Source organism: Tenrec ecaudatus, unplaced genomic scaffold, assembly GCF_050624435.1.
Source record: "Tenrec ecaudatus isolate mTenEca1 unplaced genomic scaffold, mTenEca1.hap1 Scaffold_159, whole genome shotgun sequence".
NCBI lineage: Eukaryota > Metazoa > Chordata > Mammalia > Afrosoricida > Tenrecidae > Tenrec > Tenrec ecaudatus.
The window spans coordinates 279,479-307,025 of NW_027458057.1; the positions used below are offsets into that span (position 1 = coordinate 279,479).

Sequence of the window (27,547 nt, forward strand, 5' to 3'; positions counted from 1 at the left end):
AACTGGGAGTAAGAGGCAGCATACTTGGCCCCAGCCACTCCCACTGCCATCTTCAAGGAGTGACATTCTAAAGCAGAGGGTTTTCAAAAGGCACTGCCAGGACTGTGGAATGAGCAGCTCATTTGTGGACATGGATACTGTGTGATCCAGAAGTATTACCTCTTCCTTTCCATTCAGGTGAGACAAAAAAAAGTTCCAAATAGAAAGCCATGCATCTAAACAGTATCCAATAGCCACTCATGTGCAGTGCTGCCGCCTCCAAAGAGCTTTCCTAGGTTTTTCTCTCTGTGGACAGATATACCTTGGTCCTTGGCTCTGCATGAGAAAGAATTCACGCCAAAGCCAGGTTTGTGATCCAATTGTGTTTTAGGAGAGATAGGGAGGTATGGTAGGCAACCCTGGTGGACCCCAGTGGCTGAATTGAATTTACTTGGCCTAGGTGGGTCAATGTGGGTGCAGCACCCACCCAGGTGTACCTGGCCTTCCTGACTGGAAACCTGGACCTCTGAGCACGCTCGGTGTGCCACTCTTTCCTGGGTGGCTAGCTTGGCCCTCTGAGCATGCATCATGGACAACCTAGTCCCTATGCTAGCTACCTAAAATTTACACCCTGAAGAGATATGGACCCAAATCTTTGGGGTACAAGGCGACGACATCTTTAGGTACTTCCTGCTGGCAAAAGGGTGAAGTCCATACCCTTTCTACTCTGCTGGGAGGGGTTGTCCATTCAGGTCTAGGATGGATAAGGTTGAGGTGGTCCAGGAGATGGTGGTCCTAGAGGTGGCACACTTGGTTCAGAGGGCTTGGTAACTTGAGAACTTCTGGAAAAACAAACAAACGGACAAAAGGGTGAACAGTTTAACTGAGACAAGGCTAGGCTTGTGAGGTGGCAGTGCCCTTGAAATTAGGTGAGTGTCACAGGAAACAAAAAAAATCCTAGGATTATCAGGCATGTGTGTTTGTTCGTTCTAAGTATAGGCACGGGAGTAAAAGCATCCACAATTTCCCCTATGAGGGTACAGGGTTTGGGAACTACTGGGTGCACTGAGATCACTGTTTCATTTATGATCCTAATGTTTGGACCCACTGATAAGAACCATGCTTCTATTTAATCCTATTATCCCTCAATTATTAACTTTGGTCAAACAAATTTTGTTTTCATTAATTACTTTCATAGTTATCTATCTATACACACACATTTAATTGAATGGAATGAAAAGGTCATGCGTTATAGCGTTAAATTGTAATATTGGAATACTACAGCGGGAGTCAACAGGGATCAAAAGAAAGTAAGTGTCTGAGTCATTTTTAATTTTCTTGGCTTCAAATTGAATAAAAGACTTGTAAATAACCCAGAGACCAAATTCCCATGGTGCCTCCTACAACGGGTAGAATGTTCAGGGATGTTTCAGGGCTGGGAGATTAGTAACCCCTAAGTCCAGGATCCCTTAGGGCAGGGGTCCTCAAACTGTTTACACAGGGGGCCAGTTCACTGTCCCTCAGACCGTTGGAGCACCAGACTATAGTTAAAAAAAACCAAACTATGAACAAATTCCTATGCACATTGCACGAATCGGCTACTAAGTAGGACATGCAGAGGCAGCAAAAACACCCTGAGGGTGGGATAAATGTCGTCAGGCCACATGTGCCCCACGGGCCACAGTTTAAGGATGCCTGCCTTAGGGGTTCCTGGGTGCACTGGGGATGAAGGTCTCTACTGCTCCTCAAAAGGAGAAATGCTGTAACTTCTGGCATTTCGGCCCACTTTCCAATCACTTTACAAAACTGTTCCAGGTGAATCAGGGTTAGAAGGGAAAGTGTACCATTCTCTGGCCACCATTCTCCTTTCTCAAATAAAGTTGCATAGTGTATCAGCTTTTGTTTGTCTAGCCTCTGTGTCAACTCTATCCCAATTGGACAGGATTCATGCAAGGGGGCAATTCCTGAGTATGAAGCTGCTAAGTCCCATCTAGAAAGCACAAAAGAAGGCTATGTAGAGCTTGCTGCCTCAAGGTCAATAAACCCCACTTGAGAGCGAGCCCTTTATTGCCCTGAATCTGTTGCCTCAGGAAGATGCCCCAGCAAGAAGTAAGGGATCAAAGACAACTCACTGAGGTCGACTTTAAGTCCAACCATTATTCTAGACAAGCTAGGAGAACCACTGCTTGGGATGGCCCCATGGCCCTCCAAGATGCCTGCTGGCGGGAGCAGACTCTCAAATCTCTGAAGGGAAGGGGCATCTGGAAGCTCAGGGAACCTTAAGGGAATTGGAATTTCTGTCTGGAACATCGTGGCAGTGGAACTGTGTATTAAGAGCTTTCCCCAAAAGTGCCTTAAGCAGCAACACTGAAAGCCTAAAGGTAACAGTTACACAGGAAGGGTTCCATATGCCATTGGCCTAAGCCTGGGCCACGGAAAACCAGCCTGTAACAAGGAACAAACCTACACTGGTAGAACACTAACACTATAACGCCTCAAGTTTTAAATTCAGGAAATAATTTTAAACATTTTTATTCTTTACTTTCATAGTTATCAATATGTATATATGGCATTCAAATATATAAAACGTGCAATGTTTTTGAAATGTAACCAAATTGTCACATTGATAATTTATAAGTTTGGTACCAGATAAGTTTCAATTAAATGCTATAAAAATGTTGTGCTGGGCATTATAGGGCTAAAGCAGCTTGTTTGAAAAGCCAGGAGAAAGGGAATGGAGGGGAAAAGGGAAATATTTGGCTCCCAGGACAAGGCAGGGCTAACTCCCAGGTCTATTCAACCAGCTCCCTAGGCAGTGCCCTTCCACATGTTTGGGCTGGTGGGCACCATCTTGGCCAGGGTCACAGGCCCCGTTTCCCCATGGCCACAATGGCGGCTATATAGGATCTCTGGGAAAAGCTTAAACAGCCTTGACAAGAGTGAAGCCATTATGAGCTGACAGAAGGCACCATGTAAAGTAAATAAAGTAGCTATGAACTGTAAATGAACTAGCTGATGTAGGGGAGGTAGGCTGTGCAGATGTGCCCAAGGGAATGTCCCAAAGGATATGGATGCTCAGAAGATTCGCGAGAGCGACCAGAGCAGTCTTTGTTCAACTAAGAATGACTAACTGCAACACCCTGCTTCCCTACTCTGCCTGCTTGCACACCTGCACATTGCAAAAGTATAAAAACCTTTGGACAATTAGACTGGGGCTGCTCAGGAAAAAAAACTTTTTCTGTTGAACTTGCCAGCGGTCGGAGTAGTTTTCTTTCTGGGAATGGAGACTGGCTACAACATTTCGAGGTGCACCGAGATCCAATTGCCACTGTCTGGGCTTGCTTAGAAAGGAAACCTCCTTAACAGGAGTGCTCTCCCCAGAACTACGGATTTCTGATTTCTCTAGGCCAGGGGTCCTTAAACTCTTTAAACAGGGACCAGTTCACTGTCCCTCTGATCAGTTGGAGGGCCGAACTATCGTTTCAATAAAACTATGAACAAATTCCTATGCTTCCTGCACATACCTTATTTTGAAGTTTAAAAAAAACACACAAACAAACGGGGCACAAACACTCGGCGGACAGGATCAAGGTCCTCGTCTATCCACATGTGGCTCACAGGCTATTGTTTGAGGACCCCTGCTCTAGGCGCTCACAAAGAGAATGTAGTTTCAGCCCTAAAGCCTGGAGACTCCGCAATTTGTTTAAAGGTGATTGGACAGAAGGAGTTCCTGATTTGCCCATGCAAGACTCGTTTTCCCTTCCCCTATTTCTCAGAGTTCATAGTTATGTTTATGGGGAACCAGGACATCCCTATCTGATCCCTAAAATTGATGCGTGGAATGACATTGCCACTAATAAGCCAGCATAAACAAAAGACTTACTTCCTCCTGCAACAGAAAGGGTTCTTGTTTCAAGATTTCAGGAAACATGGCAGGACCAGAAAAAAAATAGACCCAAGGTCCTAAAACCACTAAGGTGGAGGCTGCCCTTCCCCAACCCCTCCCCATACCCCTCTGTCTCAGCTTTATTCCTTTTTGCAGGAGGACTCTGGAAGTGGGAGAACTAGCTTACGACCCTTCATTATCACTGCCACCCTGTCAGGTGCATGGGGCTGGAGAGAGAGAAATACTCATAACTCCTTTCTGAGTCCACACCCCAACATACACTAGGGCTGGTAGGGGATCTCGACCGCCCCACCCCCCAAGAAGGATGATTCGGCAGCAGCCATTCTACACTCAAGGCAAGCAGCCCCAACACCTGGGGAAGACCCCTGAGTCCCTTTTTGGGTATATATCCCCTTGTATTCCAGTGATTTGTATAATTGGAATCAACAAAATCCCTTTTTCTGACAAAGCAGGTCTGATTCCTTGATAGAAACGGTTTTCCATATGCATTAGCCCACCTCCAGAAATTGCCAGCAACTTCTCCAGGTGCTGTTCACAACACAGGTACAGTAGCCCTGCCAGAGAGAGGCCCAGTAAGCAGTCAATGGACATGATGGTCAGACAGCAGGCACTCCCCATGTGAGGGAAACTCTTTTTGCCACTGCATGAAAAATGTGAGATCCAAACTCCTAGCAAGGCACAGAAGGCCTAACCAGGTATCACCAGTTTCTCTTGCAGGCCCTCAGTGGAACAGCTAGAAAACCTATGAATTTATCTAAGGTCAGTGAGAATTTTCAGGCTCTTACAAGAGAATGTCTGCGTGCCTTTTTAGAGTGACTGATGGAAGCCTACGGGCTTTATATCCCTAACGGCCTGGAGGCCCTGAGAACAGGAGGGCAATAAGTATTGCCTTTATTACTCAGTCTGCCTCAGACATGAAAAAGAAGTGGGAAGGGTTTGACGGGAAAAATCTTAGTGATTTGGTACAAGTGGCTCAGCGGGTGTGTAACAACAGAGATGATCCTACCACGACAGAGACAAAGAAACTAGTTAAAATACTAGGAATTGCCATGAGAGACCCCAGAGACTCAGGAAAAGGAGAGCATGGCCCACTTACGGAGAGACTGACCTGTGGGCACCGCCAAGCCATGGGGCAGGATCAATGTGCCTACTGCAGGAAAGAAGGACATTGGAAAAATCAGTGCCTTGAATACCCCAGGAGAAGCAGACAACCCTCCAATAGAGAGGACGGGCCTCATCCACACCTAGAAAATCCCAAGCAAGAGACAATAATGCTTGAAGAAGCTGAATGAAGGTGTCCGTGCTCTGTTTCACTTGGTCCCCAGGATCCCAGGCTAACTGTCCAAGTAGGAGGCCAGCCAGTCAATTTCTTAGTGGACACAGGGATTACCTTCTCAGGTTCAGAAAAGAGTACAGGCAAATTGTCAAAAGGAAAGATTTGAATTACTGTCAGCATATGATTGCTTCCAAAAATAACTCACACCAGAAGATTTGCATGGAGGTTAGGTGGGTTTCTCAAGACATCATGATAAAAAATATCTGTCTGCCCTTTGTCCCAGTTAGCCATATGATTTTTATGGCACTGGCCCCTGGCTTGGCTGTTGAGCCAGGGAAACTGTTTTTGCAGGACGTGAGGCGGTGGCCTGTGGCCATCAGTGGAAGGACAAAATCTCCACAGTGGTCTTCCTGTTTCAATATGGAGCCACCTATATCACCTCTCGGACATTATTGTTGTCCTGGGCTCAGAATCGCCACCCCAGGTCTAGAAGGCACCTAACAGATCCACACTATTTGAATCAGGCTCTGGTTAGCCCCTATCAATCACTTGGTGACATGGGAGTCTGGACAATGGAGTACCTTTACTTTTCGGATCAGAAAACTAACTCAAAAAAACACAGGTGTTGACCCAGAGGCACACAACTGGTTAAAAACAAAGCCAAACTTACAACCATTTTCTGGAGCCAGAGTTCTGAGCCCCTCGTGGCTGTGCCCAGCCGAGCAGTCCCTCTCTCCTGGACCCACCAAAGATCTGAGCAGATATTCCCCACAACCCCTCCCAAAGATTTTATTTCAGAGGATAGCATTGAATTTGCATCTCCTGGACAGAGACATTATCTGATCAGAGCACACAGAGATGAAGGGGAGAAGGGGAGAGTGGAGCACATCCTGTCCCACCAGACCTTGAGGATGATGTTCCCACTCAGAGAAGTCAGTTCACATAGAAGACCACATGGCCAGCCCCACGATGAGACACAACGTCCCTCAAAGACCCATAGCCCTAGAGGGGACAACACTGGAGACACAGTGTGGGAATTACCCCCAAACTGATCTCGCTACACCGAGGCATAACACTAAGGGGGTACAGCAGAAGAGCAAGTAAAAGGAGCAGCAAGATCCCAAGGAAATGCTAAAGGTGGACTTTAGGGTCAGGGTTTGGTGCCCCAAAAGACTGGACTAGAAAACACTCCTAAAGGCCAACACATAGTCCTTAAACTGTCTATGAGCTTTTCTATCTTGTTGACCTTTGTTTTCTTTTATTGTAATTGGATTTTTGTTGTTTTGTTTATTTTGCTGCTTGGTTTTGTTCTTTCTTGTTTTTGTGCATGTTATTGCCTCTACAGGTCTGTCTAAATAAGATAGGCTGAACGAACAATCTGGAGGAGAAAAAAAAAACGGGACTAGCACATCCTGGAGGACATGCGAGAGAGGGAGGTGGGAAGAAAGGTAGTGGTGTTAAGAATTCCAGAGACAAGGGAACAACAAGTGATGGAAATCGGTGGTGAGGGGGATGTAGGAGGCCTGGTAGGGCGTGATCAAGGGTAATGTAACCAAGAGTAATTACTGAAACCCAAAGGAAGATTGAGCATGGCAGTGGGCACAAGAGGAAAATCAAAGGGTATAGAAGAGTGAGCTGGGAAGCAAGGGCCAGTTATACACGTCTAAATAAAGGCATGTACATATGTCCATATATTAACAAAGGGGCATGGGGAAATAAATCTATGTACAGATGTGTAAAGATTTAGTATTAAGGTAGCAGATGGACATTGGGCCTCTGCTCAAGGACTCCCTCATTGCAAGAACACTGTTCTATTAAATTGGTATTCTATGATGCTCACCTTCACTACACGATCACTGACCACAAAGCGGCTGCATAAGCAAATGTGGTGAAGAAAGCCGATGGTGCCCAGCTACCAAATGATATAGCGTGTGGGGTCTTAAAGGCTTGAAGGTAAAGAAGCGGCCATCTAGCTCAGAAGCAACAGAGCCCACATGGAGGAAGCATACCAGCCTGTGTGATCACAAAGTTTCAAAGGGATAAGGCAACAGGCATCATGAGAACAAAAATATCTCATCATGGAGAATGAGAGGGGACTGCCGGGTATAGACCCAAAACCTATTTGCAGTGCACTGGACATCCCCTTACAGAAGGATCTCAGAGAGGAGATGAACCAAGACAGGGTATGAAACAGCAAAGATGAAACACAACTTTCCTCTAGTTCTTAATGCTTCCTCTTGCCCCACTATTATGATCCCAATTCTACCATACAAATCTGGTCTAACTAGAGAAGATACTCTAATACCGATAGGAATTTCAAACACGGGGAATCCAGGGTGGATGGGCCCTTTAGGACCAGTGTTATGAATGGAGATACTGGGAGGGTGGAGGATGGAAAGTGGGAACCGATTACAAGGATCTTCATTGATCTAAAAGAAAGGTGGGTTAAGGGGGACACCAGACAGTGAAAGATATGACAAAAGTATTACTACATTTCCAAGGATTGATGAGGGATGGGTGGCGGGCATTGAGGGGGCGGGGAATGAGGAGCTGAAGCCAGGGGCTTGGGTGGAGAGTGGATATTTTGAGAATAATGAAGGCAATTAATGGTCAGATGTGCTTCCAACAGCTGATGTATATATGGACTGTGGTTAGTGTTGTAGGAGCCACTAATAAAAAGATCATAAAAGAAACAAAAATAATCTGGGCAGAGGGCTCATGCAAGGATGATCTCAGGCTGAATTAGACCAGTCAAAACAGCTACTGGAGTCCCCTCACCCTGTGTCTATTCCTGAGTCAGGTATGAAGCTTAGGGCCCACAGCCCCAGCAGCTGGCCAGTGAGGGAGGTGGGGCTCTGAGGTCATTCAACAGGGGGAATGGTCCTCTGTCCTGCAGGGCCCACGCTCCTTTGTACACCTGCTCTCTAGGGCACGGCTTTCATGGAGTCCACACCATGGGAGCTCTACTACTCATGGGGGGTTGGCAGAGTGCCTCTGCTCATGCGCTCACACCACCACCTAGCTGGAGGATCTCTGTGAACAAAGCCTGAGGTAGAAAACAAGCCCACTAACTGATGCTGTAAGAGATACAATCAGCATCCAGAAACCAGCAACTGGGAGTAAGAGGCAGCATACCCTGGTCCCAGCCCCTTCATAAAGCACTGCCAGGACTGTGGAATGGATACTCTGTGATCCAGACGTAGTACCTCCTCCCTTCCAGTCAGCTGAGACAAAAACCCTTGCAAGCAGAAAGCCATGCATCTGAACAGTATCCACCAGCCACTCATGTGCAGCCCTGCTGCCTCCAAAGAGCCTTCTTGAGTGAGAGAGAAATCACGCAGAAGCCTGGTCTGTCACTCAAGTGAGTTTTATGAGCGCTAGGGAGGCGTGGTGGACAAGTCTAGCCGACCCCAGTGGCTGAATTGAATTTCTATGGCCTAGGTTGGTCACTCCAGGTACAGGACCCACCCAGGTGTACCTCCCCTTCATGGCCAGAAACCTTTACCTCTGAGCATGCACAGGGTGCCTCTCCTAACTGGGCTCTTATCTTGGCCCTATGGGCATGCATAACGGATGCCCCAGTCCCTAGGATAGCTACTTAACATTTGTCCACCTGAAGAGATATGGACCCAAATCTTTGGGGTACTGGGCGACGACATCTCTAGCTAATTCCTGCTGGCGAAAGGGGCGTAGCGGGGCTTTGGATCCACACCCTTCCTACACTGCTGGGAGGGGTTGTCCATTGAGGGCAACTTAATACAGGATGGATAAGGTTGAGGTGGTCCAGGAGGTGGTAGTCGTGGACCTGGCACACTTGGTTCAGAAGCTTTAGTCACCCGATAACTTCTGGGAAAAACAAACGGTCTAAAAGGTGAACAGTTTGACTTCGACAAGGGTAAGCTTCTGTGGTGGCAGTGGCCTGGAAATTAGATGAGTGTCACAGGAAACAAAAAAAAATCTTAGGATTACCAGACATGTGTGTTTGTTCATTGGAAGTACAGGAAAAGGGATAAAATCATTCACACTTTCCCCTAGGAGGGCACAGGTTTGAACACTACTAGGTGCAGTGCGATCACTGATTCATTTATGATGCCAAGTCTTGGAACCGCTTATAAGACCCATCCTTCTTTTTAACCCTATAACGCTTCAATTTTAATTTTGGGAAAAAATTATTTTCTTTTTGTTGTGGACTTTCATAATTATAAATATATATACACATATTAATATATACATTTTTTAAATGTTATGAAAACATCATGCTCCGCGTTATAGAGTTAAATGGAAATAATGGGCTAGTACAGGAGGAGTCAAAATTGACCAAAATAGTGTAACTACCTCAGTCATTTTGAATTTTATTGGGTTCAATTGGAATAAAGGCTTGTAAATTTCCCGGGGTCCAAATTCCCTTGGTGCCTCCTACAACGGGTAGAATGTTCAGGAATGTTTCAGGGCTGGGCGATTAGTAACACCTAAGTCCAGGATACCTTAGGGCAGGGTCCTAAAACTGTTTACCCAGGGGGCTAGTTCACTGTCCCTCAGGCCATTGGAGGGACAGACTACAGTTTAAAAAAAAAACAAAAATTACAAACAAATTCATGTGCACACTGCACATCTTCATTTGAAGTTCAAAAAATAAATAAATGGGGCACATACACCCGGCAGAAAGGATCAATGACCTCGGCTGTCTGCATGTGGCCCACAGGCTGTAGTTTGAGGACCCCTGCTCTAGGCGTTCACCAAGAGGATGTGGTTTCAACCCAAAACTTGGAGACTCTACAATTTGTTTAAAAGTGATGGGGCAGAAGGATTCCTGATTGACCCACGCAAGACTAGCTATCCCATCCCCAATTACTAAGAGTTCATAGTTATGGTTATGGGGAACCAGGACATCCCGATGTGATCCCTTTAATTCAAGTGTGGGCTGAAATTGCCACTAAGAAGCCTGCAAATATAAAAGACTTACTCCCTCCCTCAAAGAAAGGGTCCTTGTTTCCAAGGTTTCAGGATATATGGCAGGACCGGAAAAACAAACGATCCAAGTTCCCAAAACCACATAGGTGGAGGCCATCCCTCCCAGTCCCCCTCCCTCACTCCCTCCCTCACCCCCTCACTTCCCCTCCCCTCCCCTCCCGATCTCTCTCCCCTAATCGGCTTTATCCCATTTTGCAGGAGAACTCTGGGAGTGGGAGAGCTGGCTTCAGACCCTTTGGTTCCACCCCCGCCCTATAAGGTTTCTAGGGGCCAGGAATAGAAAACTTCTAACAGGCCCTTATTGAGTCACTCCCACCCCCACCGGGCCCCCAACCTCACTCCTACCCCAACCAGTAGCCCCCCTACACACACTAGTACTGGTATGTCTTCCATACTCATCAGCCCACCTGGAATGATTGCCAGCAACTTCTCCAGGTGCTGTTCACAACCGAGGACGGGTAGCCCTTCCAGACAGAGGCCCTGTAAGCAGTCAGTGAACCTGATGGTGAGCGAGCGGGCACTCCCCACTTGAGAGAAACTCTTTTGGCCACTACATGAACAATGTGGGATCTCAATTCCTAGCAAGGCCCAGAGGGCTTTACCAGGTATCACCCGTTGATCTTACACGACCCTCTGCCTAAGAGCTAGGAAACCTATGAATTTATCAAAGGTTAGTGAGAATTTTCAGGCTCTTATAAGAGATCATCCGCCTGCCTTTCTAGAGTGGCTGATGGAAGCCTACGGGCTTTATACCCCTAAAGGCCTGGAGGCCACGAGAACAGGAGGGCAATAATTATTGCCTTTATGACTCAGTCAGTCTGCCTCAGCCATGAAAAAGAAGTGGGAAGGGTTTGAAGGGAAAAATGTTAGTGATTTGGTACAAGTGGCTAATTGAGTATATAACAACAGAGATGACCCTAGCACGACAGAGACAAAGAAACTAGCTAAAATAATAGTAATTGCCATGAGAGACACCAGAGACTCAGGAAAAGGAGAGCATGGCCCACTCACAGAGAGAATAACATGTGGGCACCGCCAAGCCATGGGGAAGGATCAATGTGCCTACTGCAGGAAAGAAGGACACTGGAATAATCAGTGCCTTGAAAATCCCAGGAGAGGTGCACGACCCTCCATTAGAGTGGACGGGCCTCATCTGCATCTACAAAGACCCAAGCAGGAGACAATAATGCTTGAAGAAGCTGAATGAAGGGGTCAGGGCTCTGTTTCACTTCGCCGCCAAGAGCCCAGGCTAACTCTCCATGTAGGAGGCCAGCCAGTAAATTTCTTGGTGGACACAGGGTCCACCTTCTCAGGTTCAGAAAGAAAGGCGGGCACATTTTCAAAAAGAAAGATGTGAATTATTGTGAGCCTATGATTCCTTCCACAGATAACTCACACCAGAAGGTTTGCATGGAAGGTAGGTGGGCTTCCCAAGACAACAAGATAACAAATATCTATCTGCCCTTTGTCCCCGCTAGCCACCTGGTTATGATGGCACTGGCTCCTGGCTCAGCTGCTGAGCCAGTGAAGCAGTTATAGCAGGAGAAGACTAGGTGGCCGATGGCCATCAACGGAAGGACCAAATCTCCACAGTGGGCTTCCTGTTTCAATATGGAGCCACGTATGTTACCTGCTGGACACCATCTCTATCCTGAGCTCATAATTACCATCCGAGGTCTAAAATGCAGCTCGCAGGTACACACTATATGAAACAGTCTCTGATTAACCCCTCTCGATAACTTGCTGACATGGGAGTCTGGATAATCCGGTACATTTACTTTCCAGGTGAGAAAACTCACTCAAAAACACACAGGAGTAGACCCAGAGACACACAACTGGTTAACAACAAAGTCATATTCACAACCAGCATCTGGACCAAGAGCACGGTGCCCCACAGAACTGTGCCCATCGAGCAGTCAATATCTCCTGGACTCTCAAAAGATCTGAGCTGATACCCACCCCCCCCACACATCCTTGCAGCCTCCAAAGACTGTATTTCACAGGATGGCACCGGATCTGCAGCTCGCGGAGGGGGACATATCTGATCAGAGAACACAAGGCAGAACAAGGGGGAGGAGGGGAGAATGGAGCACATCCTGGCTCAATACACCTTGAGGATGATGTTCCCAATCAGAGAAGCCAGTCCACAGAGAAGACCACATGGGCAGCCCCACGATGAGAAACGTCCCTCAAAGACCCATAGCCCTAGAGGGGACAACACTGGACACACACTGTGGGAACTGTGCCCGAACTGATCCTGCCACATGGAGGCATGACACTAAGAGAGTGCAGCAGAAGAGAAAGAAAACGGAGCATCAAAGTCCCCGGGGAATGCCAAAGGTGGACTTTGTGGTCAGGGCTCGGTGCCCCAACAGACTGGACTGGAAAACACCCCTAAACATCACCACACAGTCCTTGTACTTTTCTTTCTTGGTTAGTGTTGTTTTCTTTTAGTGTCATTGGATTTTGGTTGGGTTTTGTTTTCATTTTTGTTTGTTTGTTTTCTTTTTGCAGCTTGGTTGTGCTCAGTCTTGTTTTGTGCATGTTATTACCTTTATAAGTCTGTCTAATTAAGAGAGGCTGGATGAACAATCTGGAGGAGTAAACATGTGACCGGCCCTTTCTATGGGGCATGGGAGTGAGCACGGTGGGGGGAAAGGAAGTGGTGTCAAGAAACCCAGAGACAGGGGAACAACAAGTGATGGAAATCGGTGGTGAGGGGGATGTAGGAGGCCTGGTAGGGCGTGATCAAGGATAATGTAACCAAGAGGAATTACTGAAACAAAAAGGAAGTCTGAGCATGGCAGTGGGCACAAGAGGAAAATCAAAGGGTATAGAAGAGTGAGCTGGGATTCAAGGGCCAGTTATAAACGTCTAAATAAAGGCATGTACATATTTCCATATATTAACAAAGGGGCATGGGGAAATAGATCTATGTCCATATGTTTATAGATTTAGTATTAAGGTAGCAGATGGACATAGGGCCTCCGCTCAATGAATCCCTCATTGCAAGAACACTGTTTTATAAAATAGGCATTCTACGATGCTCACCTTCCCTACACGATCACTGACCACAAACGGTTGCATAAGAAAATGGGGTGAAGAAAGCCGATGGTGTCCAGCTACGAAAAGATATAGCGTGTGGGGTCTTAAAGGCTTGAAGGTAAAGAAGCGGCCATCTAGCTCAGAAACAACAGAGCCCACATGGAGGAAGCATACCAGCCTGTGTGATCACAAAGTTTCAAAGGGATAAGGCAACAGGCATCATGAGAACAAAAAAATCTTATCATGGAAAATGAGAGGGGATTGCCGGGTTTATACCCAAAACCTATTTGCAGTGCACTGGACATCCCCTTACAGAAGGAGCTCAGAGAGGAGATTAAGGAATACAGGGTATGAGACAGCAAAGATGAAACACAACTTTCCTCTAGTACTTAATGCTTCCTCTTGCCCCACTGTCATGATCCCAGTTCTACCATACTAATCTGGCCAAATTAGAGAAGGTATTCTAGTACCGATAGGAATTTCAAACACGGGGAATCCAGGGTGGTTGGGCCCTTTAGGACCAGTGTTATGAGTGGAGATACTGGGAGGGTGGAGGAAGGGCAGGATGGAAAGTGAGAACTGATTACAAGGATCTTCATTGACCTCAAAAGAAAGGTGGGTGAAGATATGACAAAAGAATTAGTACATTTCCAAGGATTGATGAGGGATGGGTGGCGGGCATTGATGGGGGGAAAATGAGGAGCTGAGGCCAGGAGCTTGGGTTGAGAGTGGATATTTTGAGAATAATATGGGCAATTAATGGTCAGATGTGCTTCAAACAGGTGATGTATATATGTTTTCTGGGTAGTGTTGTAGGAGCCCATAATAAGAAGATCATAAAAGAAACAAAAATAATCTGGGCAGAGGGCTCATGCAAGGATGATCTCAGGCTGGATTAGACCAGTCAAAACAGCTACTGGAGTCGCCTCACCCTGTGTCTATTCCTGAGTTAGGCATGAAGCTTAGGGCCCACAGCCCCAGCAGCTGGCCAGTGAGGGACGTGGGTCTCTGAGGCCATTCCACAGGGGGAATGGTCCTCCATCCTGCAGGACCCACCCTCCTTTGTAAGCGTGCTGTCTGGGGCACGGCTTTCATGGAGTCCACACCATGGGAGCTCTACTACTCATGGGGGATTGGCAGGAAGCCTCTGCTCATGCGCACACACCACCAACTAGCTGGAGGATCTCCGTGAACAAAGTTTGAGGCAGACAACAAGCCCACTAACTGATGCTGTAAGAGAAACAATCAGCATCCAGAAACCTGCAAGTGGGAGTAAGAGGCAGCATATCTTGGTCCCAGCCCCTCCCAATCTAATCTACAAGGAGTGACATTGCAAAGCAGAGGGTTTTCATAAAGCACTGCCAGGTCTGTGGAATGAGCAGCCTCATTTATGGACATGGATACTCTGTGATCCAGACGTACTACCTCCTCCCTTCCAGTCAGCTGAGACAAAAACCCTTGCAAGCAGGAAGCCATGCATCTGAACAGTATCCACCAGCCACTCATGTGCAGCCCTGCTGCCTCCAAAGAGCCTTCCTGAGTGAGAGAGAAATCACGAAGAAGCCTGGTCTGTCACTCAAGTGAGTTTTATGAGCGTTAGGGAGGCGTGGTGGGCAAGTCTGGCCGACCCCATTGGCTGAATTGAATTTACATGGCCTAGGTTAGTCAATCCAGGTACAGGACCCACCCAGGTGTACCTCCCCTTCATGGCCAGAAACCTGGACCTCTGAGCATGCACAGGGTGCCTCTCCTAACTGGGCTCTTATCTTGGCCCTATGGGCATGCATAACGGATGCCCCAGTCACTAGGAGAGCTACCTAACCTTTGCCCCCCTGAAGAGATATGGACCCAAATCTTTGGGGTACTGGGCGACGACATCTCTAGTTACTTCCTTCTGGCAAAAGGGGCGAAGTGGGGCTTTGGTTCCATACCCTTCCTACACTGCTGGGAGGGGTTGTCCATTGAGGGCAACTTTATCCTGGATGGATAAGGTTGAGGTGGTCAAGGAGGTGGTAGTCGTCAACCTGACACACTTGTTTCAGAAGCTTTGGTCACCCGATAACTTCTGGGAAAAACAAATGGTCTAAAAGGTGAACAGTTTGACTCCGAGAAGGCTAAGCTTGTGTGATAGCAGTGACCTTGATTTTAGGTGAGTGTCACAGGAAACAAAAAAAAATCTTAGGATTACCAGACATGTGTGTTTGTTCATTGGAAGTACAGGAAGAGGGATAAAATCATTCACACTTTCCCCTAGGAGGGCACAGGTTTGGGCACTACTAGGTGCAGTGGGAACACTGATTCATTTATGATGCTAAGGTCTTGGAACCGCTGATAAGACCCATCCTTCTTTTTACCCTATAAAGCTTCAATTTTAATTTTGTGAAATAATTATTTTCTTTTATGTGGACTTTCATAGTTATAAATATATATATATGTATTAATATATATTTTAAATGTTATGAAAACATCATGCTCCGTGTTATAGAGTTAAATGGAAATAATGGGCTAGTACAGGAGGAGTCAAAAGTGACCAAAATAGAGGAACTGCCTAAGTAATTTTGAATTTTCTTGGGTTCAATTGCAGTAAAGGCTTGTAAATTACCCGGGGTCCAAATTCTCATGGTGCCTCCCAAAACGGGTAGAATGTTCACGGATGTTTCAGTGCTGGGAGATTAGTAACCGCTAAGTCCAGGATACCTTAGGGCAGGGGTCCTGAAACTGTTTACTCAGGGGGCCAGTTCTCTGTCCCTCAGGCCATTGGAGGGACAGACTATAGTTTAAAAAAAAACAAAAATTACCTACAAATTTATGTGCATACTGCACATCTTGTTTTGCAGTTCAAAAAAAATAAAGGGGGCACATACACCCGGCAGAAAGGATCAATATCCTCGACTGTCTGTATGTGTCCCACAGGTTGTAGTTTGAGGACCCCTGCTCTAAGCGTTCACCAAGAGGATGTGGTTTCAACCCAAAAGCTTGGAGACTCTACAATTTGTTTAAAAGTGACGGGGCAGAAGGAGTCCCTGATTGACCCACGCAAGACTAATTTTCCCATCCCCTATTACTAAGAGTTCATAGTTATGGTTATGGGGAACCAGGACACCCCGATCTGATCCCTTTAATTCAAGTGTGGGCTGACATTGCCACTAAGAATCCTACAAATATAAAAGACTTACTCCCTCCCTCAAAGAAAGGGTCCTTGTTTCCAAGGTTTCAGGAAACATGGCAGGACCGGAAAAACAAACGGTCCAAGTTCCCAAAACCACATAGATGGAGGCCATTCGTCCCCCATCCCCTCCCCCTCCCACTCCCTTTCCCACCCCTGCCCTCCTGATTTCTCTCACCTAATCGGCTTTATTTCATTTTGCAGGAGAACTCTGGGAGTGGGAGAGCTGGCTTCAGACCCCTTGGTTTCACCCCCGCCCTATAAGGTTTCTAGGGGCCAGAAATAAAAAACTTCTAACAGGCCCTTATTGAGTCACTCCCTGCCCACCCGGCCCCCCAAATTCACATCCACCCCCAAACAGCAGCCCCACCCACACACTAGTACTGGTATGTCTTCCATACTCATCAGCCCACCTGAAATGATTGCCAGCAAATTCTCCAGGTGCTGTTCACAACCGAGGAAGGGTAGCCCTTCCAGACAAAGGCCCAGTAAGCAGTCAGTGAACCTGATGGTCAGCGAGCGGGCACTCCCCACATTAGAAAATCTCTTTTAGCCACTACACGAACAATATGGAATCTCAATTCCTAGCAAGGCCCAGAGGGCTTTACCAGGTATCACCCGTTGATCTTACATGACCCTCTGCGGAAGAGCTAGGAAACCTATGAATTTATCGAAGGTCAGTGAGCATTTTCAGTCTCTTACATGAGAATGTACGCCTGCCTTTCCAGAGTGGCTGATTGAAGCCTAAGGGCGTTATACCGCTAACGGCCCAGAGCCCCCGAGAACAGGAGGGCAATAAGTATTGCCTTTATGACTCAGTCAGTCTGCCTCAGACATGATAAAGAAGTGGGAAGAGTTTGAAGGGAAAAATCTTAGTGATTTGGTACAAGTGGCTCATTGAGTGTATAACAACAGAGATGACCCTAGCACGACAGAGACAAATAAACTAGCTAAAATACTGGTAAGTGCCATGAGAGACCCCAGAGACTCAGGAAAAGGAGAGCATGGCCCACTCACGGAGAGACTAACCTGTGGGCACTGGCAAGCCATGGGGAAGGATCAATGTGCCTATTGCAGGAAAGAAGGACACTGGAAAAATCAGTGCCTTGAAAACCCCAGGAGAGGTGCACGACCCTAAACTAGAGTGGACGGGCCTCATCTGCACCTAGAAAGACCCAAGCAAGAGTCAATAATGCTTGAAGAAGCTAAATGAAGTGGTCACGGCACTGTTTCCCTTCGCCGCCAAAAGCCCAGGCTAACTCTCCATGTAGAAGGCCAGGCAGTAAATTTCTTGGTGGACACAGCGGCCACCTTCTCAGGTTCAGAAAGGAATACGGGCACATTTTCAAGAAGAAAGATGTGAATTACTGTGAGCCTATGATTCCTTTCACAGATAACTCACACCAGAAAGTTTGCATGGAGGTTAGGTGGGCTTCCCAAGACAAAAAGATAACAAATATCTATCTGGCAATTGTACCAGTTAGCCACCTGGTTATGATGGTACTGGCTCCTGGCTCAGCTGCTGAGCCAGTGAAGCAGTTATAGCAGGAGAAGGCTAGGTGGCCAGTGGCCATCGACGGAAGGACCAAATCTCCACAGTGGGCTTCCTGTTTCAATATGGAGCCAAGTCTGTCACCTGCTGGACACCATCTCTATTCTGAGCTCAGAATTGCCACCCCAGGTCTAGAATGCAGCTCGCAGGTACACACTATATGAAACAGTCTCTGATTAAGCCCTCTCGATAACTTGCTGACATGGGAGTCTGGATAATCCAGTATATTTACTTTCCAGATGAGAAAACTCACTCAAAAACACACGGGAGTTGACCCAGAGACACACAACTGGCTAACAACAAAGTCATATTCAAAAGCAGCGTCGGGTCCAAGAGCACGGCGCCCCACAGAACTGTGCCCATCGAGCATTCAATATCTCCTGGACTCCCAAAAGATCTGAGCTGACACCCACCCACCCACATCCTTGCAGCCCCCAAAGATTGTATTTCACAGGATGGCACCGGATCTGCAGCTTGCGAAGAAGGACATATCTGATCAGAGAACACAGGGCTGAACAAGGGGGAGGAGGGGAGAGCGGAGCACATCCTGGCCCTCTACACCTTGAGGATGATGTTCCCAATCAGAGAAGCCAGTCCACAGAGAAGACCACATGGGCAGCCCCACGATGAGAAACGTCCCTCAAAGACCCATAGCCCTAGAGTGGACAACACTGGAGACACAGTGTGGGAACTGCGCCCGAACTGATCCTGCCACATCAAGGCATGACACTAAGAGAGTGCAGCGGAAGAGTAAGAAAACGGAGCATCAAAGTCCTCGGGGAATGCCAAAGGTGGACTTTGTGTTCAGGGCTCTGTGCCCCAACAGACTGGACTGGAAAACACTCCTAAAATTCACAACACAGTCCTTGTACTTTTCTTTCTTGGTTAATGTTGTTTTCTTTTAGTGTCATTGGATTTGGGTTGGGTTTTGTTTTCATTTTTGTTTGTTTTTTTTCTTTTTGCTGCTTGGTTTTGCTCAGTCTTGTTTTGTGCATGTTATTACCTTTACAGGTCTGTCTAATTAAGAGAGGCTGGATGAACAATCTGGAGGAGTAAACATGTGACCGGCCCTTTCCATTGGGCATGGGAGTGAGGACGGTGGGGGGAAAGGAAGTGGTGTCAAGAAACCAGAGACAAGGGAACAACAAGTGATGGAAATCGGTGGTGAGGGAGATGTAGGAGGCCTGGAAGGGCGTGATCAAGGGTAATGTAACAAAGAGTAATTACTGAAACCCAAAGGAAGACTGAGCATGGCAGTGGGCACAAGAGGAAAATCAAAGGGTATAGAAGAGTGAGCTGGGAAGCAAGGGCCAGTTATAGACGTCTAAATAAAGGCATGTACATATGTACATATATTTACAAAGGGGCATGGGGAAATAGATCTATGAACATATGTTTATAGATTTAGTATTAAGGTAGCAGATGGACATAGGGATTCCGCTCAAGGACTCCCTCATTGCAAGAACACTGTTCTATTAAATTGGCATTCTAAGATTCTCACCTTCCCTACACGATCACTGACCACAAAGCGGCTGCATAAGCAATTGTGGTGAAGAAAGCCGATGGTGTCCAGCTACCAAAGATATAGCGTGTGGGGTCTTAAAGGCTTGAAAGTAAAGAAGCAGTCATCTGGCTCAGAAGCAACAGAGCCCATAAGGAGGAAGCATACCAGCCTGGGTGATCACAAAGTTTCAAAGGGATAAGGCAACAGGCATCATGAGAACAAAAAAATCTTATCATGGAGAATGAGAGGGGACTGCCGGGTATAGACCCAAAACCTATTTGCAGTGCACTGGACATCCGCTTACAAAAGGAGCTCAGAGAGAAGATTAAAGAATACAGGGTATGAGACAGCAAAGATGAAACACAACTTTCCTCTATTTCTTAATGCTTCCTCTTGCCCCACTATCATGATCCCAGTTCTACCATACTAATCTGGCCAAACTAGAGAAGGTATTCTAGTACAGATAGGAATTTCAAACACGGGGAATCCAGGGTGGATGGGCCCTTTAGGACCAGTGTTATGAGTGGAGATACTGGGAGGGTGAAGGAATGCCAAGATGGAAAGTGGGAATCGATTACAAGTTTCTTCATTGACCTCAAAAGAAAGGTGGGTGAAGATATGACAAAAGAATTAGTACATTTCCAAGGATTGATGAGGGATGGGTGGCGGGCATTGAGGGGGGAAAAATGAGGAGCTGGGGTCAGGGGCTTGGGTGGAGGGTGGAGATTTTGAGAATAATGAGGGCAATTAATGTACAGATGTGCTTCAAACAGCTGTTGTATATATGGATTGTGGTTAGTTTTGTAGGAGCCACTAATGAAAATATCATACAAGAAACAAAAATAATCTTGGCAGAGGGCTCATGCAAGGATGATCTCAGGCTGGATTAGACCAGACAAAACAGCTACTGGAGTCTCCTCACCCTGTGTCTATTCCTGAGTCAGGCATGAAGCTTAGGGTCCACAGCCCCAGCAGCTGGCCAGTGAAGGACCTGGGTCTCTGAGGCGATTCCACAGGGGGAATGGTCATCTGTCCTGCAGGGCCCACCCTCCTTTGTAAGCGTGCTGTCTGGGGCACGGATTTCATGGAGTCCACAACATGGGAGCTCTACTACTCATGGGGGATTGGCAGGAAGCCTCTGCTCATGCGCACACACCACCAACTAGCTGGAGGATCTCCGTGAACAAAGCCTGAGGCAGACAGCAAGCCCACTAACTGATGCTGTAAGAGATACAATCAGCATCCAGAAACCTGCAACAGGGAGTAAGAGGCAGCATACGTTGGTCCCAGCGCCTCCCACTCTAATCTACAAGGAGTGACATTGCAAAGCAGAGGGTTTTCATAAAGCACTGCCAGGACTGTCGAATGAGCAGCCACATTTGTGGACATGGATACTCTGTGATCCAGACGTACTACCTCCTCCCTTCCAGGCAGCTGAGACAAAAACGCTTGCAAGCAGAAAGACATGCATCTGAACAGTATCTACCAGCCACTCATGTGCAGCCCTGCTGCCTCCAAAGAGCCTTCCCGAGTGAGAGAGAAATCAAGCAGAAGCCTGGTCTGTCACTCAAGTGAGTTTTATGAGCGTTAGTGAGGCATGGTGGGCAAGTCTGGCCAACCCCAGTGGCTGAGTTGAATTTACATGGCCTTGGTTGGTCAATCCAGGTACAGGACCCACCCAGGTGTACCTCCCCTTCATGGCCAGAAACCTGGACCTCTGAGCATGCACAGGGTGCCTGTCCTAACTGGGCTCTTATCTTGGCCCTATGGGCATGCATAACGGATGCCCCAGTCCCTAGGATAGCTACCTAACATTTGCCCCCCTGAAGAGATATGGATCCAAATCTTTGGGCTACTGGGCAACAACATCTCTAGCTACTTCCTGCTGGAAAAACCGGCGAGGTGGGGCTTTGGGTCCATACCCTTCCTACAATGCAGGGAGGGTTTGTCCATTGAGGGCAACTTTATCCAGGATGGATAAGGTTGAGGTAGTCCAGGAGGTGGTAGTCGTGGACCTGGCACACTTGGTTCAGAAGTTTTAGTCACCCGATAACTTCTGGGAAAAACAAACGGTAGAAAAGGTGAACAGTTTGACTACGACAAGGCTAAGCTTCTGAGGTGGCAGTGGCCTTGAAATTAGGTGAGTGTCACAGGAAACAAAAAAAATCTTAGAATTACCAGACATGTGTGTTTGTTCATTGGAAGTATAGGAAGAGGGATAAAAGCATTCACACTTTCCCCTAGATGGGCACAGGTTTGGGCACTACTAGGTGCAGTGGGATCACTGATTCATTTATGATGCTAAGGTCTTTGACTCGCTTATAAGACCCATCTTCCTTTTTAACCCAATAACACTTCAATTTTAATTTGGGGAAAATATTATTTTATTTTTGTTGTGGACATTCATAGTTATAAATATATATATATATGAATATATACATTTTTATATGTTATGAAAACATCATGCTCCACGTTATAGAGTTAAATGGAAATAATGGGCTAGTACAGGAAGAGTCAAAAGTGACCAAAATAGAGTAACTGCCTAAGTCATTTTGAATTTTCTTGGGTTCAATTGGAGTAAAGGCTTGTAAATTACCCAGGGTCCAAATTCCCATGGTGCCTCCTACAACGGGTAGAATGTTCAGGGATGTTTCAGGGCTGGGAGATTAGTAACCCCTAAGTCCAGGATACCTTAAGGCAGGGGTCCTGAAACTGTTTACCCAGGGGGCCAGTTCACTGTCCCTCAGGCCATTGGAGGGACAGACTATAGGTTAAAAAAAAATTACGAACAAATTCATGTGCACACTGCACATCTTGATTTGAAGCTCAAAAATAAATGGGGCACATACAAACGGCAGAAAGGATCAATGTCCTCGGCTGTCTGCATGTGGCCCACAGGTTGTAGTTTTAGGTCCCCTGCTATAGGCATTCACCAAGAGGATGTGGTTTCAACCCAAAAGCTTGGAGACTCTACAATTTGTTTAAAAGTGATGGGGCAGAAGGAGTCCCTGATTGACCCATGCAAGACTAGTTTTCCCATCCCCTATTACTAAGAGTTCATAGTTATGGTTAAGGGGAACCAGGACATCCCGATCTGATTCTTTTAATTCAAGTGTGGGCTGACATTGCCACGAAGAAGCCTGCAAATATAAGACTTACTCCATCCCTCAAAGAAAGGGTCCTTGTTTCCAAGGTTTCAGGAAACATGGCAGGACCGGAAAAACAAACGGTCCAAGTTCCCAAACCACATATGTGGAGGCCATCCCTCCACGCCCACCTCCCCCACCCCCTCTTCTCCCTTCCTTTCCCTCCCCTCCCCTCCCGATCTCTCTCCCCTAATCAGCTTTATCTCATTTTGCACAAGAACTCTGGGAGAGGGAGAGCTGGCTTCAGACCCTTTGGATCCACCCCCGCCCTATAAGGTTTCTAAGGGCCAGAAATAGAAAACTTCTAACAGGCCCTTATTGAGTCACTCTCTCCCCCACCGGCCCCCCAAACTCACCCCTACCACCAACCAGCAGCCCACCACACACACTAGTTCTGGTATTTCTTCCATACTCATCAGCCCACCTGGACTGATGGCCAGCAACTTCTCCAGGTGGTGTTCACAACGGAGGAAGGGTAGCCCTTCCAGACAGAGGCCCAGTAAGCAGTCAGTGAACCTGATGGTCAGCGAGTGGGCACTCCCCACTTGAGAGAAACTCTTTTGGCCACTACACCAACAATGTGGGATCTCAATTCCTAGCAAGGCCCAGAGGGCTTTACCAGGTATCAACCATTGCTCTTACATGACCCTCTTCAGAAGAGCTAGGAAACCTATGAATTTATCTAAGGTCAGTGAGAATTTTCAGGTTCCTATAAGAGAATGTCCGCCTGCCTTTCTAGAGTGGCTGAGGGAAGCCTACGGGCTTTATACCCCTAACGGCCCGGAGGCACTGAAAACAGGAGGGCAATAAGTACTGCCTTTATTACTCAGTCAGTCTGCCTCAGACATGACAAAGAAGTGGGAAGGGTTTGAAGGGAAAAATCTTAGCGATTTGGTACAAGTGGCTCATTGAGTGTATACCAACAGAGATGACCCTAGCACGACAGAGACAAAGAAGCTAGCTAAAATAATCGTAATTGCCATGAGATACCCCAGAGACTCAGGAAAAGGAGAGCATGGCCCACTCACGGAGAGACTAACCTGTGGGCACTGCCAAGCCATGGGGAAGGACCAATGTGCCTACTGCAGGAAAGAAGGACACTGGAAAAATCAGTGCCTTGAAAACCCCAGGAGAGGTGCACGACCCTCCACTAGAGTGGATGGGCCTCATCTGCACGTAGAAAGACCCAAGCAAGAGACAATAATGCTTGAAGAAGCTCAATGAAGGGGTCAGGGCTCTGTTTCACTTCGCCGCCAAAAGCCCAGGCTAACTCTCCAAGTAGGAGGCCAGGCAGTAAATTTCTTGGTGGACACAGGGGCCACCTTGTCAGGTTCAGAAAGGAATATGGGCACATTTTCAAGAAGAAAGATGTGAATTACTGTGAGCCTATGATTCCTTCCACAGATAACTCACACCAGAAGGTTTGCATGGAGGGTAGGTGGGTTTCCCAAGACAACAAGATAACAAATATCTATCAGCCCTTTGGCCCAGTTAGCCACCTGGTTATGATATCACTGGCTTCTGGCTCAGCTGCTGAGCCAGTGAAGCAGTTATAGCGGGAGAAGACTAGGTGGCCGGTGGCCATCAACGGAAGGACCAAATCTACACAGTGGGCTTCCTGTTTCAATATGGAGCCACGTATGTTACCTGCTGGACACCATCTCTATCCTGAGCTCATAATTGCCATCGCAGGTCTAGAATGCGGCGCGCAGGTACACACTATATGAAACAGTCTCTGATTAACCCCTCTCGATAACTTGCTGACATGGGAGTCTGGATAATCCTGTACATTTACTTTGCAGATTAGAAAACTCACTCAAAAACACACGGGAGTTGACCCAGAGACACACAACTGGTTAACAACAAAGTCATATTCACAACCAGCGTCTGGACCAAGAGCACGGTGCCCCACAGAACTGTGCCCATCGAGCAGTCAATATCTCCTGGACTCTCAAAAGATCTGAGCTGATACCCACCCCCCCACATCCTTGCAGCACCAAAAGATTGTATTTCACAGGATGGCACCGGATCTGCAGCTCACGGAGAGGGACATATCTGATCAGAGAACACAGGGCAGAACAAGGGGGAGGAGGGGAGAATGGAGCACACCCTGGCCCAATACACCTTGAGGATGATGTTCCCAATCAGAGAAGCCAATCCACAGAGAAGACCACATGGGCAGCCCCACGATGAGAAACGTCCCTCAAAGACCCATAGCCTTAGAGGGGACAACACTGGACACACAGTGTGGGAACTGCGCCCGAACTGATCCTGCCACTTCGATGCATGACACTAAGAGAGTGCAGCGGAAGAGTAAGAAAACGGAGCATCAAAGTCCCCGGGGAATGCCAAAGGTGGACTTTGTGGTCAGGGTTCGGTGCCCCCACAGACTGGACTGGAAAACACTCCTAAAGTTCACCACACAGTCCTTGTACTTTTCTTTCTGGTTAGTGTTGTTTTCTTTTAGTGTCATTGAATTTGGGTTGGGTTTTGTTTTCATTTTTGTTTTTTTTCTTTTTGCTGCTTGGTTTAGCTCAGTCTTGTTTTGTGCATGTTATTACCTTTACAGGTCTGTCTAATTAAGAGAGGCTGGATGAACAATCTGGAGGAGTAAACATGTGACCGGCCCTTTCCATTGGGCATGGGAGTGAGCACGGTGGGGGGAAAGGAAGTGGTGTAAAGAAACCCAGAGACAAGGGTACAAGAAGTGATGGAAAATGGTAGTGAGGGGGATGTAGGAGGCCTGGTAGGGCGTGATCAAAGGTAATGTAACCAAGAGGAATTACTGAAACCCAAAAGAAGACTGAGCATGGCAGTGGGCACAAGAAGGAAATCAAAGGGTATAGAAGAGTGAGCTGGGAAGCAAGGGCCAGTTATAGACGTCTAAATAAAGGCATGTACATATGTACATATATTTACAAAGGGGCATGGGGAAATAGATCTATGTCCATATGTTTATAGATTTAGTATTAAGGTAGCAGATGGACATAGGGCCTCCGCTCAAGGACTCCCTCATTGCAATAACACTGTTCTATTAAATTGGCATTCTAAGATGCTCACCTTCCCTACACAATCACTGACCACAAAGCGGCTGCATAAGCAAATGTGGTGAAGAAAGCCGATGGTGTCCAGCTACCTAAAGATATAGCGTGTGGAGTCTTAAAGGCCTGAGGGCAAAGAAACAGCCATCTGGCTCTGAAGCAACAGAGCCCACATGGAGAAAGCATACCAGCCTGTGTGATCACAAAGTTTTAAAGGGATAAGGCAACAGGCATCATGAGAACAAAAAAATCTTATCATGGAGAATGAGAGGGGACTGCCGGGTATAGACCCAAAACCTATTTGCAGTGCACTGGACATCCCCTTACAGAAGGATCTCAGAGTGGAGATTAAAGAATACAGGGTATGAGACAGCAAAGATGAAATACAACTTTCCTCTAGTTCTTAATGCTTTCTCTTGCCCCACTATCATGATCCCAGTTCTACCATACTAATCTGGCCAAACTAGAGAAAGTATTCTAGTACCGATAGGAATTTCAAACAAGGGGAATCCAGAGTGGATGGGCCCTTTACCAGTGTTATGAGTGGAGATACTGGGAGGGTGGAGGAAGGGCAGGATGGAAAGTGGGAACCGATTACAAGGATCTTCATTGACCTCAAAAGAAAGGTGGGTGAAGATAAGGCAAAAGAATTAGTACATTTCCAAGGATTGATGAGGGATGGGTGGCGGGCATTGAGGGGGGAAAAATGAGGAGCTGAGGCCAGGGGCTTGGGTGGAGAGTGGATATTTTGTGAATAAGGAGGGCAATTAATGTACAGATGTGCTTCAAACAGCTGATGTATTTATGGATTGTGGTTAGTGTTGTAGGAGCCACTAATGAAAAGATCATAAAAGAAACAAAAATAATCTTGGCAGAGGGCTCATGCAAGGATGATCTCAGGCTGGATTAGACCAGTCAAAACAGCTACTGGAGTCGCCTCACCCTGTGTCTATTACTGAGTCAGCCATGATGCTTAGGACCCACAGCCCCAGCAGCTGGCCAGAGAGGGAGGTGGATCTCTGAGGCCATTCCACAGGGGGAATGGTCCTCTGTCCTGCAGGGCCCACCCTCCTTTGTAAGCGTGCTGCCTGGGGCAAGGCTTTCATGGAGTCCACACCATGGGAGCTCTACTACTCATGGGGGATTGGCAGGAAGCCTCTGCTCATGCGCACACACCACCAACTAGCTGGAGGCAGACAACAAGCCCACTAACTGATGCTGTAAGAGATACAATCAGCATCCAGAAACCTGCAAGTGGGAGTAAGAGGCAGCATACCTTGGTCCCAGCCCCTCCCACTCTAATCTACAAGGAGTGACATTGCAAAGCAGAGGGTTTTCATAAAGCACTTCCAGGACTGTGGAATGAGCAGCCTCGTTTGTGGACATGGATACTCTGTGATCCAGACGTACTACCTCCTCCCTTACAGTCAGCTGAGACAAAAACCCTTGCAAGCAGAAAGCCATGCATCTGAACAGTATCCACCAGCCACTCATGTGCAGCACAGCTGCCTCCAAAGAGCCTTCCTGAGTGAGAGAGAAATCATGCAGAAGCCTGGTCTGCACTCAAGAGAGTTTTATGAGCGTTAGGGAGGCGTGATGGGCAAGTCTGGCCGACCCCAGTGGCTGAATTGAATTTACATGGCCTAGATTGGTCAATCCAGGTACAGGAACCACCCAGGTGACCTCCCCTTCATGGCCAGAAATCTGGACCTCTGAGCATGCACAGGGTGCCTCTCCTAACTGGGCTCTTATCTTGGCCCTATGGGCATGCATAACGGATGCCCCAGTCCCTAGCATAGCTACCTAACATTTGCCCCCCTGAAGAGATATGGACCCAAATCTTTGGGGTACTGGGCGACGACATCTCTAGCTACTTCCTGCTGGCAAAACGGGCGAAGTGGGGCTTTGGGTCCATACCCTTCCTACACTGCTGGGAGGGGTTGTCCATTGAGGGCAACTT

At 47.2% G+C, this 27,547-nt stretch overlaps 1 long non-coding RNA gene across 2 annotated transcripts in view; it reads right to left on the reverse strand.

The window, feature by feature from the left end:
• The window catches only part of LOC142436129 (uncharacterized), a 135,797-nt gene that overhangs the window by 16,790 nt on the left and 91,460 nt on the right, over window positions 1-27,547 (reverse strand). The window contains exons 1-2 of one of the 2 annotated variants that reach the window (XR_012781793.1): window positions 10,541-10,559; window positions 697-821 (exon numbers count right to left, since the gene is read on the reverse strand). This is a non-coding gene — a long non-coding RNA (uncharacterized LOC142436129). Of the gene's footprint in view, window positions 1-696; window positions 822-10,540; window positions 10,560-27,547 lie in introns of those variants that run through there. The other variant, XR_012781792.1, reaches the window with a different exon arrangement.